The sequence below is a fragment of the Paramisgurnus dabryanus genome, chromosome 12, assembly GCF_030506205.2.
Source record: "Paramisgurnus dabryanus chromosome 12, PD_genome_1.1, whole genome shotgun sequence".
NCBI lineage: Eukaryota > Metazoa > Chordata > Actinopteri > Cypriniformes > Cobitidae > Paramisgurnus > Paramisgurnus dabryanus.
In genome coordinates this window covers 32,181,958-32,201,383 of record NC_133348.1, presented here as the reverse complement: position 1 = coordinate 32,201,383, position 19,426 = coordinate 32,181,958, and the positions used below count along the sequence as shown (strand labels likewise).

General features: G+C 37.1%; 1 protein-coding gene and 2 long non-coding RNA genes across 3 annotated transcripts in view; 1 reads left to right on the top strand and 2 right to left on the bottom strand.

The window, feature by feature from the left end:
- The window catches only part of LOC135750024 (exostosin-1), a 375,787-nt gene that overhangs the window by 317,668 nt on the left and 38,693 nt on the right, over window positions 1–19,426 (bottom strand). The gene's annotated exons all lie outside the window — the stretch shown is intronic.
- On the top strand, window positions 7,181–9,056 carry LOC135750037 (uncharacterized). Its single transcript, XR_010532556.2, has 3 exons — window positions 7,181–7,666; window positions 8,371–8,507; window positions 8,826–9,056. It is a non-coding gene; the product is annotated as an uncharacterized lncRNA (long non-coding RNA).
- On the bottom strand, window positions 8,871–10,160 carry LOC135750038 (uncharacterized). The gene is made up of 5 exons (XR_010532557.2): window positions 10,146–10,160; window positions 9,536–9,629; window positions 9,305–9,437; window positions 9,122–9,222; window positions 8,871–9,011 (listed from the first exon to the last, which is right to left on the bottom strand). It is a non-coding gene; the product is annotated as an uncharacterized lncRNA (long non-coding RNA).

Genomic DNA, 19,426 nt, shown 5'->3' with positions numbered 1-19,426 from the left:
GGAAGATGGCTGTAGTGAAATTTCAATCCTAATGTTTTATATAGAAACTGCGCTCCTACGATGCGTTCACACCAGACGCGAATGAAGCATTAAGCTCAAGTGATTTACATGTGAAATCAATTCAAAGGCGCGATAGACATCCTGTGGCATGATTTGCGCGAATGGTGCAGCAAGAATTCAGCGTTTCAGGCGTTTGACAAGTGTAACATGTGATTCGAGTTGAAAAATCTGAACTTTGGCGGATATCCGCGCCGCGTTAACAAATCAGTATCTTGCTCTAGTGGCGAGATTACGACATAGCGGAAAAACGAAACAACAATGGAGGACAAAATCATTGTCGCTGTATGTGGACATCCAGAGCTGTACGGCACATCTTTGTACTTTTATAGAAACAAGAATAAAAAGGATCTTGCATGAAAGAAAGTGAGTGAGGAGGTCGGACAATCTGGTAAGTCCTCGGAGTCATCGCACATAAACTTGTGATTCTGTGCTCCCTCTAGGGGTGAATCTAAATTAAAAAATTAAGAAATGTACTTCGAAACATCATTTTTGTACAAAGTAGGGTCAGCTGAATATTGCGGTAAGCTGCTGTGTTTTGAAAGTGTTGCGAGTGTTTGTGATGGCATTTTTCATTTTATCAGATAACAAAATGCAGCAACATGTCCGCAACCGTGCACAATGACGGCACCAGCGCTGTTCTGTTGCGTCTGGATTTGTATAATTCATTAATAACTAATTGTGTCCCGAATGAAGCACACAATTAAAAAAACAAAAATCTCAGAGTAAAGTGAAGAACTGCTCATATGTTGCCTAAGAAACAAAGTAACAAAGGAAAAGATGCTTTATTAATTTTGAGATTGCACGCAAAATCCACTTGGATCGAAAGTTTGAGGGGGCACATGCCAGTGTTTGAATGGGCATGATGCCTCTGATACAATGTCAAACTGCCAAACCTCCCTTCACATAGTGGTGATTCATGATCGCCGACTCCCATCGTCTTTAGGAAACCAAAACATTTATTACTTTCAACGAGGTATTTGTTCGGTGTAGTTTAGCCATCAGTCAGGTCATTAAACAAACAGAGACTGGTTAAGAGTTAACTTCCGTACAGACGTGCAACCACGTCAACGCACATGAGTCATGAAAGTGTCTATAGCAAATATATTTCAATTTCAATGTTTGCAGAGACATATTCATTATGCTTTATTCTGTATGGAGCCTTTAAAAAAGACCTATTTGGCTCATGTTATTGCCTTCTGTCAGTGCCTACCTTTTTTTACGCAGTTTGACACATTTTTACAGTGTTTTGATTGAAAGAGTAGTTCTGTCTTTATTCATACATTGCTTTTTTCTTACTTTTACAACCATTTTTTTACTTTATCACAGAATCAGTATACAATGCTTTAGATAGACACTATGTTTCTCAGAATAATTACTTTTAATATTAAGAATTAGTTAAATATAAAGATCAAATGTGTTGATTACAATACTGTATGTATATCAATTCATACAAGAAACTTTCAATTATTTTATCAAAATGAAGAAATGTGATCCTGCCTGTGAAATTCAGGTTAAAGGGATAGTTCACCCAAAAAAGAAAAAGTCTGTTTTCATTACCCTCAAGTTGATCCAGGTCTCTAAACATTTCTTTGTTCTGCTGAACACAAAAAATGATGATAGTTTGAAAAAGGTTTGTAACCAAGCAGATCTGGGGCACTACTGACTTCCATAGTAGGAATAAATAATACTATACTAGTCAATAGTTCCCCAGATCTGTTATTTTATATCTTCTTTTGTGTTCAGCAGAACAAATAAATTCATACAGGTCTGGAACAACTTGACTTGAATTATGAAAGTTTGATTTCACATTAATTTCAATCTGTGACATGACCGTACTCGTAGTCAGTATAAAAGATATCAAGGATATCAATGTTTTTTTTTACATTAAAGGAATATTCCATTTTCTTAAAAGAAAAATCCAGATAATTTACTCACCACCATGTCATCCAAAATGTTGATGTCTTTCTTTGTTCAGTCGAGAAGAAATTATGTTTTTAGAGGAAAACATTGCAGGATTTTTCTCATTTTAATGGACTTTAATAGAGCCCAACACTTAACACTTAACTCAACACTTAACAGTTTTTTTCAACAGAGTTTCAAAGGACTCTAAATGATCCCAAACGAGGCATAAGGGTCTTATCTAGTCAAACGATTGTCATTTTTGACAATAAAAATAACAAATATACACTTTTAAAGCACAACTTCTCGTTTTAAATCCGGTCGTGATGCGCCATCGTGACCCCACGCAATACATCATGACATCAAGAGGTCACAGAGGACAAACGCGAAACTCCGTCCCAGTGTTTACAAGTGTGGAGAACGAGGACCGCTCTGACGTTGTTGTATGTCAACTGATACTAATTAATGTCTTTGTGTCAATTTATTGTTTACAATGGTCGGCAAATGTGCGTTTTATATATGTAACACGTGACCTCCCTACGTCACTACGCATTTACGTTAGGTCGCGCTGGACCGGATTTAGACGAGAAGTTGTGCTTTAAAAGTGTATATTTTTTATTTTTATTGTAAAAAATGACAATCATTTTGCTAGATAAGACCCTTATGCCTCGTTTGGGATCGTTTAGAGTCCTTTGAAACTCCATTGAAAAAAACTGTTAAGTGTTGAGTTAAGTGTTAATTGTTGGGCTCTATTAAAGTTCATTAAAATGAGAAAAATCCTGCAATGTTTTCCTCAAAAAACATAATTTCTTCTCAACTGAACAAAGAAAGACATCAACATTTTGGATGACATGGTGGTGAGTAAATTATCTGGATTTTTCTTTTAAGAAAATGGAATATTCCTTTAAGTTGGATGATTTTATGTTAAAACATTAATCACTAAAAATACACAAATTATACAGATTTTATAATATAATATAATATAATATAATACTTCCTAGACTATATAGAAACATAAAAAAAAATTTCATTTATTTTAAAAAATCTCACATTATTTATCTTTTTTTATTATCAATTCAATACACGGCAATGCATTATTATAATTAATACATTTATTTAATTTAGCACCTCTTTTATGGTTCAGTACTATTGTTTTATTATTTTTTTTAATATGTTCCTGCACTGTTTTACTTAAAATGTTATGTTTGTGTTTTTATCCAGCATCCATTTTAAAAACTATCGGTTGATTAATCGGTTATCGGCAAGTGCCATCCAAACCTAGTTGTCATCGTCATCAGAAAAATTCAACGTTCAACCTCTAGTATTTATCTCCATACACTGCTGGTCTCCTTACATGGAAGTCGCCGCCATGTATCTACAGTAGCCCTAAACCAGGGGTGTCCAATCCTGCGATCGACTGTCCTTTAAAGTTCAGCTCCAACCCAAATCAAATACACCTGAAGCAGCTAATCAGGGTCTTCAGGAACACTTAAAAATTGAAGGCAGGTGTGTTTGACTTAAATTCTGCAGGATAGTCAATCACCAGGAGCAGGTACTCCTGCAACAGCTCTACATCCCTACGTTGTCTCAGACGATGACATGTTTGTCCTGTGACGGCTACCGTAGCTTCTCTTCACATTGAAGTTAGTTGTAATTCGCAATCTCACCACTAGATGCAGCTAAAAAACCATATTGCTCGTTTAAGCATAAAAGCAAGATTTTCAACGGATGCATTGACAAAAGTTTTGAATCTTTGTGAATGAACAGCCCTGCCCTTCATCAGATGTTTGTAGGTTGTTGATATTGTTTTCCGTCACATTCTGGGTTAGGCACAAGACGCTGATTCATTAACACTTCTGTTTGCTTAGTTTGCCAGGCTGACAGCAGATCTCGTTCTCTCCTTCACATCTTTTCATGTCTGCCCTTCTCATTTAACCTCCTGCAAGTCTGTTTGCCTTTGCTCTTTCAGTCAGGTGAAACTCTCACCTCTCAGCGGCTTGCGAGAGAGCGACAGTGAGACCGAGCAAACAGCTCGGGTCAAAATAACAAGCATGTTTCCGAGTGATGCGTTGTTCACCCTCAATTTCACGCCTTCTCTGTTTCTTTCCTTCAGCAGAAGGCACTTCGAAAGGGCTGTCAAGGCTGTAAGGTGGAGGATTGTGGGTAATTATACTCGAGCAGAGCGAACTGGAAGGGAAAACGAGTCGGAGTACGAATTTCTGGCCCAAAGCCGTTTCTGAAATCTTTTATTTTTTGGTCTCTGTGTTCTGCTTTATGCCACTTGTATCTTGCCTCTGTTCTCCATTGTTTCTTGTCTTCATGCTTTATGCGAAAGATCTGGCCTGAGGTTAACAACACCCGACTGGTCTTCAAAACCTGAAATGAGAGAATAAACTCTAGGCTTGGAGGAAAGACACCTGCTCTCTCTGTGATGCACAAGCTTTTGACTTTGATGATGTTTTCAGCTGGGTTTTTATTTCAGATTCATATAAAACTACGGCGTGAGGTGACTCCAGATTCCTTTAAATAATGATGCAGCACCGCTTGAAAGGAGTAGTTCAACAAAATATGTATATTCTCTTAGATTTTACTCACCCTCATGTCATCAAAGATGTATGTGACTTTTTTCAGTCAAACACAAATGAATCATTTTATATTTAAATATTCTTCTTATGTGAGGCTCAACATGAGCTCTTAATGCTCATACATACATACATTCATAATTATTTTTATCCAAATCACTCCAGTGGGTAAATATATGTCTGCTGAAGCAAAACTATACATTTGAAATGATTAATAATTTCAGCTTAAGGGTGTCACGATTTCTATTTGAAATCGAAATCGATCGAAATTAAATCACAACCTCGAACTTCGAATTAAAAAAAATGGAATTGACGATTCTGCCATTCCCCCATGTCATGTCGGTCTGCTTGCCAAATATTATAAGTAAATATTATGCATCAAAATAATAATAATAATATTTTTTGTGCAGCCCTTTCTATTCATTGCTGCATAATACAAGGATGGTCAGATGAAGGATCATGGATGGATGAATGTGTGGATATCTATCTATTATAGGAAGATATATAAACAATATACCTTTAGTAGCCTATATAGACCGAATTTTATTGAATTATTTGTGTAAACTACATTTCCTAGTAAAAATGTTCTAGCAAACCCTCTGTTTGTTACAATGAACCCCACATATGGGGTAAGTTGTTACGTTTGCACTCCCATCCCTGTCGGTGTAATTGTACAATAATGGTAGGACCCACAAACAAACTTTAAGTGTTCATTTGTAGCAGAGATGTGTGTGTTAATTGTGTAAAAAATAATTAATCTAACTTAAATATTTTTTAAAGATACAGCCAAAGCTTGTTCCATGTATATATAAAATATCATATAATAAAATATAACAATATTTACAGCACTGTGAAAAAAACTAAGGCCACCACCACCACTGTTGTTTAAGAAAATGTTATGTCCATCCACATTTATTTTTGAATCTTATTTAATAAGATACAAACAAAAAGTAAAGGAAATGTGTACAAAACAATAAAAAAATAAATTTTCAGGACTAAATGTCTTCTTTAGGCACCGTCTGTGTTTAGTGTGACCTGTCTTGGCACTAAACACATCTTGAGTATTTTTGAGCAGAATGAAGTAAAAAGACTAATTTCTTTAAAAATAGGATTTCATTTTATTTAGGTTTAAGAGATTCTGCAGTTTCCTGCTATCGCTCAAGTGGAAGGGGAGTTTACCCTGAATACTTGACACATCAGTTTACATTTTTATACAGTTTTTAATACTATATACACATTTCCTGTATTTTCTCAGTGTATTTTATTAAAAAGACTGAGAAACAATTATATGTGATCACTATAACTTTGCAAAAACAACAAATCTAATTCTGGCAAGGTGGCCTTAGACTTTGCACAGTACTGTATATCAATAATTATAATGATAGTATTCCATTACAGCATACGTGATTATTGCGCATGTGTGGTATAAGTTGTTCTTGCATTTGTTTGTGCATTAAGAAGTAATTTTAGTATGAAATTTGTTCTGGAAAACGTCCGTTTGCACATTTCACACAAAAGTTTGTGTAGACGCATGATTAGTGAATGAAACTCAATGAGATTTAATGCTGTCGACCTATTCTGTGTTAAAATGTCATTCCTCACTGCTGATATGTTTCTGAAGGACCTCTGGAATAAAACAGAAGTTTATTTTTGGAAAGATCCTGATTACTTCAGTCTGAACACTTTGTTTGTGGCTCATTTCATTGCATATTAGGTGAATCTGTCACAACGCAATGCAAGCTTTGGAAAGAGGCTATTTTTGAGAAATGAGACAGTTAATAACTATATTGGACATTAAAAGCAAAACCACTGCTCACAGAGAAAATCGCAGCAAAGCGCTGTATAATCTGAAGGTCAGAAGGGGATGCAAAGTGGGTATAAAAATGAATCATAACCGCAACTGTTTATCAATACTGTAAAGGCGATGTGTTTAAATAAAAATCACTTTAAATTGAACTTTCTTTAACTCACTTTAAATATGAATCTATTCCGAATTAAAGAATTACAGAATGGGTGGATGAAGTCTAACTCTTTACCATATTATATGAAACAATAAATAGATGTCAGACTGAATGCAAGATATTGATTTCAAGTGTGTGCCAGTGTACACCTTGAATATCGCCTATGGTATTAAGTGTGTGCGTGCGAGCGTGTGTGTGTGTGTGTTATTGATTGGTAGGCCCAGGGGTGTATAGATAAAGGCTCTGGTCCATAATAAAAATGACTGGAATGAAATGAGAAACATAGTAAATAGTGTGAAGCAGATACTCTGCTCCCAGCTAATAATGACACGGACATAAATCCATTGCCAAAGATACCTATAGCATTTACTCTGAAACATTAACCTCACATTCACTTTTTGACTCTTCTGACATAAAGCCCCCCCCCCCCCCCCATTTCTGTGCACCCCTTATTTATATTTATATATTTTTTATATTCTACGAAAAACTGATTAATCGGTCTACCTCTAATAAAAACCATCTCATTTTAAGGTAATAAAAACAATACAGTTCATTATGTAAGGTCTTTGTACACCACTAATAATATAGTTATGTACATTATATTGCATTTCTGTCAAGAAATCTTTCTTAAGTCACACCTTTAAAGAGCACCAATTATGCTAATAAATTGGCACGTTAGCACGTTATTGCAATATCCCATAGTACATACATGTTATTAAAACTTGAACTAATGCATTGTGAGTCTTATAAATTGCTTACATACCTCACCGATTTCCCACTGTCTGGAAAACGCTCGGTTTAGTTCCTGTCTCCGCCTCCCAAAATGTCTAGTGTAATCGGATTGGTCAGATGACTACTCAACTGTTATTGGTCAGCTGGGTTCGGCTTGTGTTTGAAAGTTACGCCCCTGACTACGCGTGGGTTGACACAGATTCTGACTGAGTCACAGCCTCAGAGGCATCGTAAACAAGCGTTATATTTCTCTATAAACGATGGTGTCTGTACTGCCTTACCACTTCGAGCTCGATCCAGAGAGTTCAGAAGGCCGTTACGATATAAACGATCTCCGTCAATGAATGCGATTGGATTTAACTTTTTTAGGTGTCCTTAGCTCTGCCAGAATGCTAAACGAAGACGAAAATGTGTTGCAAAGACATCCAAAAGGTAATTATAACGTACTACATAACTATATGGAAACACCAAATGTAGCACACATAAAGTATTTGTTGAAATGATTATAAAACGATTTCACTTGGTAATTTCTACATTATTTTACTCTAGTAAAATTTATTATAAGACTGCTTACATACTGTATTACTGTGCAAACTATATGGAAACACCAAATGTAGCACATATAAAGTATTTGTTGAAATGATTATAAAACGATTTCACTTGGTAATTTCTACATTATTTTACTCTAGTAAAATTTATTATAAGACTGCTTACATACTGTATTACTGTGCAAACTATATGGAAACACCAAATGTAGCACATAGAAAGTATTTGTTGAAATGATTATAAAATGATTTTACTTGGTAATTTCTACATTATTTTACTCTAGTAAAATTTATTATAAGACTGCTTACATACTGTATTACTGTGCAAACTATATGGAAACACCAAATGTAGCACATAGAAAGTATTTGTTGAAATGATTATAAAACGATTTCACTTTGTAATTTCTACATTATTTTACTCTAGTAAAATTAATTATAAAATACTGCTTACATACTATTTTACTGTGCAAACTATATGGAAACAACAAATGTAGCACAAAAAAAGTATTAATTGAAATGAATGTTAGTTCTACATTATTTTACTATGGTAAACTTTATTATGAAAGACTGTGCTATGTTTTTACTTACTAGGTTTTAAGGAGAATGCAACAGGTTCCAGGGCCTCTTACCTGCGTGATTCATCATCCAGGTTTTGCACAAATTGTCTAAATCCCTACACACAGAACATTTATTGTACCGACTATAAGCCTTTGAGGCGCAGGACTAGAGTAAGTTTTATTACATTTTTAAACCAATAACACTAAAGTATCATTATAGTAACAAAGTACCCAAAAGAACAAAAGATGTAACTTTAAAGAAAATATAAAAGTCAGTCAAAAGTTTATTTATTACAAATATATATTTAAATGTTAAACAATATACAAATAAACATACTTTAGTAACCATATTGTGCTCTTCTTTCAAAAATTGTTCAATTCACTTCTTACAGCTATCTATTCAGATAAATGGCATATCAAAGCTTTGTCAGCTGATGCTATCTAAGATGACACTTTAGGGTTATCATCCTGTCGTGTGTTGTTCTCCAGATACGCTTGGAGCTTCCTGATCGGAATGTTGGCTTCCGACGACCCCTGCACTGAAGATGGCATGCAATCACGTCCTCCTTTGAAGGTCTCTCAAACTGTGATGCCAGGTCCATTGGAATCGGGGTTTCCTTCAGCTTATCTTCAAATACCTCATCAAACACAAGCCTGATCACATCATCCACATAACTGTAGAAATATTGCGGTCAATAAATCTTTTGTTTTGATAATTTATTTCCCTGCTTCATACATTAAGTTTTTAATTATGAATGTATTTGAAATAAAACATTACTGCTTACGGTATGTCATTTGTGTGTTTTGGGAACATAGCCTTGTACTTTCCCTCTCCTGCTTTTGTTACGGCTTGGTGACATTGTAATGGATGGCTGCAAGGTACAACCTGTAAAAATATAAGCAAGCATAAATTTATTGTAAAAGTAAATACTACTTTATTTAACACAGTTACTAAAATACTTAAATACCTGCATAGCATTCCAATAAATGAGAAAATCAATTTTTTTTGCTGCAAATCTGAAATCTCAGGCTACGGACGGCAAAGGCATCCACTGATGATGGTGATGGAAACATTGTGAAACGATGCTACTGCCTGGGTTCCTATGATTATGCAGAGAAAAAAAACTTTGTCATCATCAGTTCTACATCTAAGACTGGTAGTGGTTTCACTAGCTAAATACATCATTTGTGTTACACACCTTTGCTCCTCATATGCCAGTCTGACTCCTTGTACTGTGTGTTATGATGTTGCATGTTTGCATACAGTGTAGAAGGATGTGTCCAGCTGCGAATCTAAGATATAGACAAATAAAACAAACATGTTTTCAGTCAAAAAGACATATTATAACAATAGAGTACAACGACTATAACTCGTTAGACTATTCATTAAAACGTAAATGTATTACATGTTACATGGCCCAACATTAGCAACACACATTACGTGTTTACTTCGTTTCAAAATCTAAGAAAGCTTCAAGTAAAAACAACAGTAAAATACATATAACTTTAAACAAATCATCTGTACTTAGAGTTTCTTGAGTTTGATCATGAGAACAAATTTTACCGGTAACAGTTTAGCTGGTAACTTAGCAAGTTTGTAAACATGTCTTAACCAACATCGATAAAAAAACGATAGTCTGCATAATTCAACATACACGTGTGTAAATATGGTACGTTGTTTATGAAATACAGTATTACAACACAAAACAGTTCGCTTGCAAGCTTAGCTCTACACGCACATTATGTTAATCTCCGGTTACCGGTTACGTAATGTACAGTAAAAGGCAAATAATAAACGTGAATACTTACAGCCTGTGATCCAGAAGTGCACAGTAATCCAACTTTCAGAAGGAGACGTCGCGCAAATCCAGCTTCTGTTCATGAGAAGCAGTTATTGTGAAAACTCCGTGAACAACTTCTGACTGGATTTTTCCGGAACCGTATTAAACATGATGTCCTCTGTGTAAGTCCATAAAGTGCTATTTTGGCCTCGCATCTAAAGAGACAGCGTCTTCTCGAGAGATTTAATCGCTTAAACAATGAAACAAGAGTTTGCAAACAGAGTCACAGCAGGGACTCCCAACCTCCGCCATTTTAGCTCTCTTCTGACTCGGCGCTCCCCACCCTCGTCTTTGAGGGCGTACCCAAGCAAAGCAGAGAGGGCTGAACTATGATAATGTTGGTCTTATCTACGTCACTAATCCCAGGAAGTAAACTGTTGCCTACAATCCGAGTGTTTTTTGTAGTCCTCGAACGTTAGAGACGATAACTCGCGTCATCGTTTTCTTTGAGGTATGTACTTTTTGAATATCGTTAGCATGTACTAATACACACTTACACACAAAATGATGTTTAAAAACGTGTATCCCATAATAGGTGCTCTTTAAAGCAACACTAAAGAGTTATTGCTCTTTGCTCCCCCTACAGGTTAGAAGCGTAATTGTTCATTAGCACTGTCGTAAATACTGCAGCATAGCTGGCTCTGATTGGATTGTAGGTCTGCCGGAAAGCAAGTTTTTGTAGTTTTCACTCGAACTACAGGACCACTACCCGACGGTTGGAAACTACTTTAGTGCGGTTTTGGCCGATAGAGGGCTGCAAACCGAATGTGAAAGTGCCATTCACCCTGTTTTGAGTGGATGAACCACTGAAACTTTTTTGGAAACGTTATTTTAAGGTAAAAAAAAAACTCTTTGGTGTTGCTTTATGTTTGAAAGTAGGAGTAAATTTCATGAATTTTCTTGAAACTAGAATGACACTTTGAGAAGCTTGATCAATATTGGCCCAGGTTCTTTTCATTTGGCATCTGTTTGAACAGATATGAGGATATAATTAAACCACCCATGAAACACATGATGAAAAGTTCCTCCATGCAGAATAGCACATCTAAACGTACTAACTTAGACTAATACCTAGAAGATGTTCAGACAGCTGTTGTTCCTGAAATGCCTGTTTCTGTATTTTGACCTTGTCAGTTGTGATACCAAGTCCTACTCACACGAGAAGTCTTGCCACTTGCACGATTTAAAATAGTGCCACACCATGTTGGTTTTAAAGATGGTGTCACATAAGACATGTTTTAAAGAATGTGTGTCACTGTTGATTGGGCATCTCATCTCACACGCACTTCTAACACTCGAGTGTAGCGGATGAGAATGAACTACCCCATCGTGAGATCTAGGGCTGTGACGGTTGTCATACGTCACAAACTATGAAAAATATGAAGTACAATCTCACCCAGTAAAATGTCTTCAAGTTTGTGGAAACACAAACAGCCAGCGAGAGTTAAAAAGTGAAAAGGTATCTGCACTACAAGTACACTATCAAAACGCGTTTTCAGTGCGGCTGGAAACATTATGACCCCAAAAAGGTTCCTCACTTTTTCTGTCATGAATGGAAGTGCTACAAGAAACACACAATGTTTGTTTGTGTGAAAATGCACGTTTGTTAAGAAACGTATATCTGATCCTCGTTTACATTTTTATATTTGAAAATATATGTATGCATGTGAGACCTATATGCATAAATGTGCGAGTGCATACTAGAACCACCGCACTCCTGTGGTGAATTGGTGCATTACATTGCGATGGTAAAATATTATCACAGTCACAGCCCTAGTCAGATCATCTCTTAAAGTTTTAAAGAAATAACAACCTGAACTGTTTTAAAAATCTGTTTCTTTAGCACGCAAGCCTACGATCTTATTTTGCTCGTGCGGTGTGTGCGTCTGTGTCTAATTTGGATCTCTGGCTGCAGTGCCTTACGTCAATCATTAGAGCTCTTTCATACTCATCTCTTTTTAATCAGCCATCTCATTTTCAGCAAAATTACATGCAAATCTGTCAAAATTACAGGCAACGGTCAGAGACAAGCAGGGAAAGTGAGAGGTGTAGAGCTCTAATTAAATCATTTGGCCACATCTTCATCGCGCTGCTGTACCCTGCAGCTTTTCTGACTCTTTAGAGGAGCTGTGAATTTAAAATCGAGTAGTTGCGTGGCTTTTAGACCCTAACTGTTGGCTTTGAGATCTTCTATATTCAAAGGTACTCCAGCATCTTGACCAAATTCACTTTTTTTCTTTAAGCCAGAATACACTGCAGGATTTTTGCACTCCTATAAGATTATTACCTTATCACACTGTGCGACATGGATCGTTTAAACTAGGGTGTGACAAACCTAAACACTGTACGATGACGTCACCAGCATGTGCTGGTGTTAAACAAATACCGGTACGCAGGTCGTAGTAGCAAACACAATGTGCGCGTTGATCATGCTGAATATCTGACACTGTCAGAAAACGTTTGTAGGCTATCTTTGGATGCAAGACTGGGAAAAGTCCATCTTTGAACCTCTCTCACTGTACGAGATAGGACCATCGTGCAGGAAAATCGTGGTGTATTCCGGGCTTTAGACAGATAGTAAAGGTATATGGTTCAATTAAAGGACTGTGTTAAAAGTACCTGCTTTAAATTAATAAACTGTTAATAAACCTACCGTATGTTTCCAAGGCATAAAAGGCATCATTTTTCTTTAGTACTTTTGCATCATTGTCCGCGTCAGCATGCAAACCCACGCGCAGACCGCTGGTAGGCAGTATCAACGCATGTAACCACAGCAGCAGTGTGACCGTCAATGAAGAAGCAGCTTGGCAAGTTAACCCACAAACAAAAAAGAAACAGCAACTTCTTGTGTATGATTTGAGAAGACCAGCATTGATGTAGGTAAATAAACAGCGAGTTTTGTTGCAAGTTGAGTTAAATCACTCTTCAACTTGGCCCATCTTTGTTTTCACCGTCGCAAACAGAAATACCTATCACACAGTTTTTTTATCTGATGGGAGTGGTTCTTGTGGACCAATCACAGCGCTTGCGGTCCACGTAGAACTGACACTCTGTTAAAGATTTTGCTAGGTGCACATCAGGCTACGCACAGGCTACAGATAACCTACGACCTAGCTACGGCATAGAGCTTACGCACGACTATAAATTAAGCTTTAGACATGCAGTTTTGATTATCTTATCAATGTGACATCACACTGATAAAAAGCCCCACCCACAGCCACGAGTTGTACGCTGTCCGCCATATCTCAATAGTGAGATATTATTGTCTCAGACTGTATTCACAGTAATCAGATCTATTTTAACTGAAAGCGCTCACTGGCTGTTTGTAAGGGAGTGAAGAGCTGTAGCTCAGTTGCTTTTAAGGGCGTTTTCACATTAGCACTTTAGGTGCGCACCCGCGAAACGTACTCGAGTCCACTTAAAAAGGGTGGTCTGGGGTCCGGTTCATGTGAACTCCAGATCGGTTCGCTGCTAATGTGAGCGCAATCGTACCAAATCGCGGAAGTGAACCACTGTTAATTACGTATTATATATAATGTCCCACCAAAACAGACGTGTGTGTTTGTGTGCGTGAACTTACCTTGACAACAAAATGCATAGAATGCTTGCTTGACTTTTGTTCTTATTTTTTTAAACCTTTGGTTTTGTTTTCAAAGAAATAATACAGAAACGCACTTGCGTCTGTCTGCCCCAACCATACTAAAGTCGTTTCGATGACAACGGGCTGTCCGCCGACGTCAATTTTTGCGGAGGCATTCAGAAATCATCTCTCTGCTTGGAGTTCGTCAATCACGCTTGTCGTCTACTCGTTTACAGCGGTTGCCAAGCAACATGAGAACGTGCCGGCTGCAGCTTGATGATGCAAGCGTACCGCGGTTCGGATTCAAAAATAATATGTGAACACAGTCCATGGGGGGCATGGGGAGGGGGGAGCAATCGAACTCGGGTTCGGACCAGGCAATCGCACCAAATGTGAAACCGTCCTAAAGGTACACACAAGCGTGTTTTTGCTCCCACCCAAATAGGGGCATTTCGGACCTGCTATAATAAATGATCTGTGGGGTATTTTGATCTGAAACCTCAGAGGCACATTCAGGGTACACCTGAGACTTTTATTACATCCTGTTAAAATCTGCATAATAGGTGCCCTTTAATCTCTGAAACATACATCCCAGATAAAATAATATGAGCACCTGTACTGTCATTATCTGTTCAAAATTATTCCTTCCTTAACTTATATGTTACATATTTATACCATCCATATCTATATAAAGTCCCAATTTATTTTAATATTACTGGAACCTGTAATCAGTTTTTGCAGATTTTAAAATAAACAGTTCTCCAGTAAAAAGTTTTTTTTCCAAAAGCACAAAAACAGATCTTTCCCTACAAAGGCTCATTGTAACTACGTACCTCCGCCTAAATTTCTGCATAACCTGAAATACGTTTCTCCTGGTATATATTACTGCAGTGTCCACTAGAGGCACTGGTGGGGCTTGTTTTTTTTCTGTTTTGATGTGGGTTCATTCAAGGTTGAAAAGCAGAGGATACTGAACATTATTGGCGTATATTCTTCAGTTCATGCTTGTGTGACTGTAAACATCTGATGTCTTTACTGTCAGGATTGATTGCGTTCGGCCGGGGTCAGTGCTCGAATTGAGGTGGGCTGGAGTTCCATATATTTTTATTTAGTAAAGATAATGCTGGCAAATTCTGTTAGGATGCAGTAAATTTTGTGAATGAATTATTTACAGTAATAAATCTGTACATTAACTGATGGCATTTGCATCTGTGTAGTTCTTTTATATAAAACAGTTTACACAATGTCATGCGGAAACATTATAGCATTCAAACTAATTTTTAATATTTTTAAATCACATCCTCATTGGAGGCTGAGCCACTATAATATTAATATTAAACATGCGGCCGGCACACGTTTTGAATTGTTTCCAATGGAAGCCCTGCATTTTTCAAATAAGTCAGCAGCTAGCATTTTTTTTTTTCGTGCTGAAAGCCAGTTGACAGAGATTCAACTTTGGGTGAAAAGCTCCACTCGTCAATGTCAGTTCTCATACGCCCGTCCAATCACAGTGGAGGAGGGGCGGGACATTACCACAGCAACCAACCGGCTCACAGCTCAAGTATCACAGCTACCAAGCTGAAGAAAGAGCTGACATTCGGCATCCTCCAGGCGTTTTCAGCCGTGTAAAAAAGCTTTGGTGTGTCCAGCCCCTTATAATCTGTCCCCGTTTATAGGGGTATATTACTATTGTGCTCTTTAAATAACAAAAACATATTGCGCCATTGACTTTAGACTTTAGATCAGGTTTCAGTTGGTCAATGGTGAAGTCTATTTTAGTTGCCTCAAAATAGCAACGCACCAACAATGCACCTGAACTAGGGATGCTCATATCAGTTAATTTTCCCGACCGACAACCGTAGCTTCTAAACCGAACATTAACCGTTAACTTATAAGATTTTAATATGAAATTGTCATTGAGTAAAAATACAGTTGACGGTTGTCTGTGAACTAGTAAAAACATAACATTTAATTTGAACGTGCAAACAGCAGCGACAGATCAACAACAGAACCAGGATTCATACATTATCAGATATTCACGCAACATTACCTTATTAAAAAGCACGCGATCGGTCCAGAGGATTAATATCCAAAGGACAGATTGTCTCCGTTTCATCTACCACAGTGGTCATTTCTAAAGCAGGACGCTTTTCAGAAAGTTTTGGTTTTGCGTCGTCTTTCTCCGTTTGTCCAAAAAGAGCTAGATGTTTATGGTTAGGGTCAGAGGCCATCAGCGAACGTCTGTCCGGATGTGCGCAGACGGACCGCGTCATCTTGCGCGGACACGCGCGCGTCTCCGTTCAGCTTCCAAACACGCATACAAATGATTTCTCATACAAATGACTTTATCAGACCGTCAGGGCAGCAATAATTTGTGTCATTTACAGGACATTCACAAATTACAGATAGAAAAGTGGCGAAATGTCTGTCGGCTCATGACGACACACACCATGTATTAACAAATATTTTTTATTTTAACTGATAAACGGTTAATGTGAACATCCCTAACCTGAACACACCTCGTTTTCAGACCAGAAGGGTCATGACTCATGGGTGCACAAATGGGCGCAACTGCATTTGCTATTTAAACAACTTAGCACTGGCCATGAAAATGTTAAATGCGCTGGGCTGAAACTAGCAAAACCCTGCGTCTTGCTTTGCGCTGCATTGCGCCGGGTGTATGATAGGGCCCTATAAATGGAAACCTTAGCGTTACCTCAGTAATGCCTTTCTTATCACTTGCCTCAGAAACGTGTGTCAGCTCAAATAATTTGAACAGCTTTTTGTCGAATGTCTTAAGTAAAAAACGGTTAAATGAATAGTCTACCAAGTGATTAAATCATGATCTTGGAAAACACAAGACAGGACTGTGACACTGATAAATAAATAAAGCAACTTGCCATGTAGGCTAACCTGCGCTCAACTTGTGTAATAATCTGTAACACCAGAACGTGTGTTGAAAAATGCAACCCTCTAAAAAAATCACCTCAACCACAAACACATGTAGTGGACATTTCATTAAAAGATGGAGCGATATCCTTTTTTTATAACTGCGCATGCACGTCTGCTCAGCTGAAGTGGCACCAGGCACTTTTACTCATCAAAAACTGTTTTCATAAATATGAATGTCACATGATCTGTGCATATGTACACTTTATAAATAAGGTTCCAGGTACTTTCAGACAAAAGAAGAGGAAATATTTGTTAAAAGTTTAGGAATATCATTTTTACATAAAAATAAAGTCATTATAAACCTAAGACGACTGTATATTACCATAATGTTGGTGTGCTTACACAATATTTATGTTGCTTTTACATAGTGACATACTGACGCAACATTGCCACAGCGACTGGTGTAAGTTTGGGTGGGACTACATGATTGGCAAACAATGAAAGACAGGGACAGTGCTGATGAATAAGAGAAAGCGAAAAATGAATCAGTGCAGCTTTAAGCAGGCAGTACATCATTAAAGAAACACAAAGAGAAAAGCTTTTGTGATTCATTTTCACCGCACTCCGTTTTGACTTTTCAGCACATGCACACACAAACCTTTCAAAATTAAGAACCCTGCTCCAAAAACAAATACTGTACACACATTTTTCCTCACTTTCTTTTTGTCTGTGGACAGACTGCCCTGTTTAAAACACCAGCATTCCTGGACACCAATTTCATCGAAAATTTGACCACAAAGTAAAAGATGGTTTGTTGATGAAAAGTGTACTTACTGTATGTGTGTGCATCACTGAATGCAAGTAGGTTTGGGTTTTTCAACTGCATCTAACCTGGCAACACGGGTGTGACAGAATGCTGCAATGTGGAGAGATACATGGTCAAAGCCATTTATTATAAAGGAAGCGTGTTTGTGTATGTGTGCGTGATGTAGAAACATATTTTTTGTTCCAGGGTTGTATGCTAACCCCATACAGAAACAGAGAAACACGTTTATAAACACGACAATGCTGTGTGTTTGTGTGCGTGCGTGCGTGCGTGTGTTTAACAACATTATTAATCCATTTAAAACATGAGTATGAGGGCATTTGTGTCTGTAAAGACCCATATACAATCTTTATTGGTTGAACAAGTGGGGTCCAGACCGTTCTAAGATCTGATCATTCAAACAGCATTCACATATGAAACGAATGCTAGCGTTTGTAGTGTAAATGCTAATGGGTACAGATGCATCCCAGCCAACTACCTCAACATGCGATCATTCTGCCCAAACAAGGGTTTTGAAAGTTGCCAAAACTGTACAGCTTTAACTCATTCCCCACCAGACATTTTTTGAAAAGTTGCCCGCAAGCATTTTTTGTGACTTTTACAAGTTTCACAAAATGCCTTACAGGAAATTTTTCTTCTAAAAATATAAAAAAACATATAAACATATCAAATGAAAGAACAGACCCTGCTTTTCAAACAAACAAACAAAACGGGGAAAAAAACATTTCATCCTATCTATATTTTTCTCTCTGCATATAAACTCTTAAAGGAATAGTCTATCCATTTTCCATATTAAACTATGTTATTACCTTAACTAAGAAGAGTTGATACATACCATCATCTTAGTGCGTTCACGTAAGCGCTGGGGCGCGCTGCGACACTTTGATAGCATTTAGCTTAGCCCCATTCATTCAATGGTACCAAACAGAGATAAAGTTAGAAGTGACCAAACACATCAACGTTTTTCCTATTTAAGACAAGTAGTTATACGAGCAAGTATGGTGGCACAAAATAAAACGTAGCGCTTTTCTAAGCGGATTTAAAAGAGGAACTATATTTTATGGCGGAATAGCACTTTTGGGAGTACTTCGACTCGGCGCAGTAACACCCTCCCTCTCCCATTATGAGAGGGAGAAGGGGAGTGGAATTTTCAGGTGAGTCGAAGTATTCCCAAAAGTTTAAAATAAGTAAATAACGTTTTGGCTTCAGTTTTTTCATAAATTGGGTATGTGCGGTATAGCAGATTAACATAAAAATTCATCAGGAACATGTTTTTTATGCAAATGTTTTCTCTTAATTGACAAGATAACTCGTCAATGGCTGGGAAAGAGTTAATAATGAAATAACCATCTGATCAGGAATATAACAGTTATAGCTCAAGTCAAGTAATAGCTGTCATCTTAGCGGTGGGTGACCAGAAAATAACATCTCACTTAGGGAAACAAATATTATGGAAGTATTGTGATAAATGATGAAGAATTTTGATAAATGATGGCAAACATTTGGTGGCAAGTTGTGGTAACTTATAATAATAAGTTGAAATTGTTTTACACATTATTAACACATATGGTCAATGCTTCAGTATCTAAAATTTGGTTCATTCTTCCATTGTTTCACCCCAACAGAGAATTATACAGGTCTGGATAACAACAATCATTTAATAGTGGTTGGCAGACAAACTTAACTCTTTCCCCAACTGACGAGTTAACACATCAATTAAAATTTGGTATTTTTCAAGAAACCTACCTATTTGAGATGTGATCAAAAAGAAAAAAGAAAGGCAGGATGAAACAGTTTTTTTTGTTTTTCTTTCATTAGATATATTGTATGTTTATATATTTAATATTTCTGGAAGGCATTAAACTCTCTGTTTATGTTATTATTATGTTTGGCTGAGCAACAGTCGGATGATTCTTATTTTGAAATGCAGTTTGATGATGTTAGTGATGCA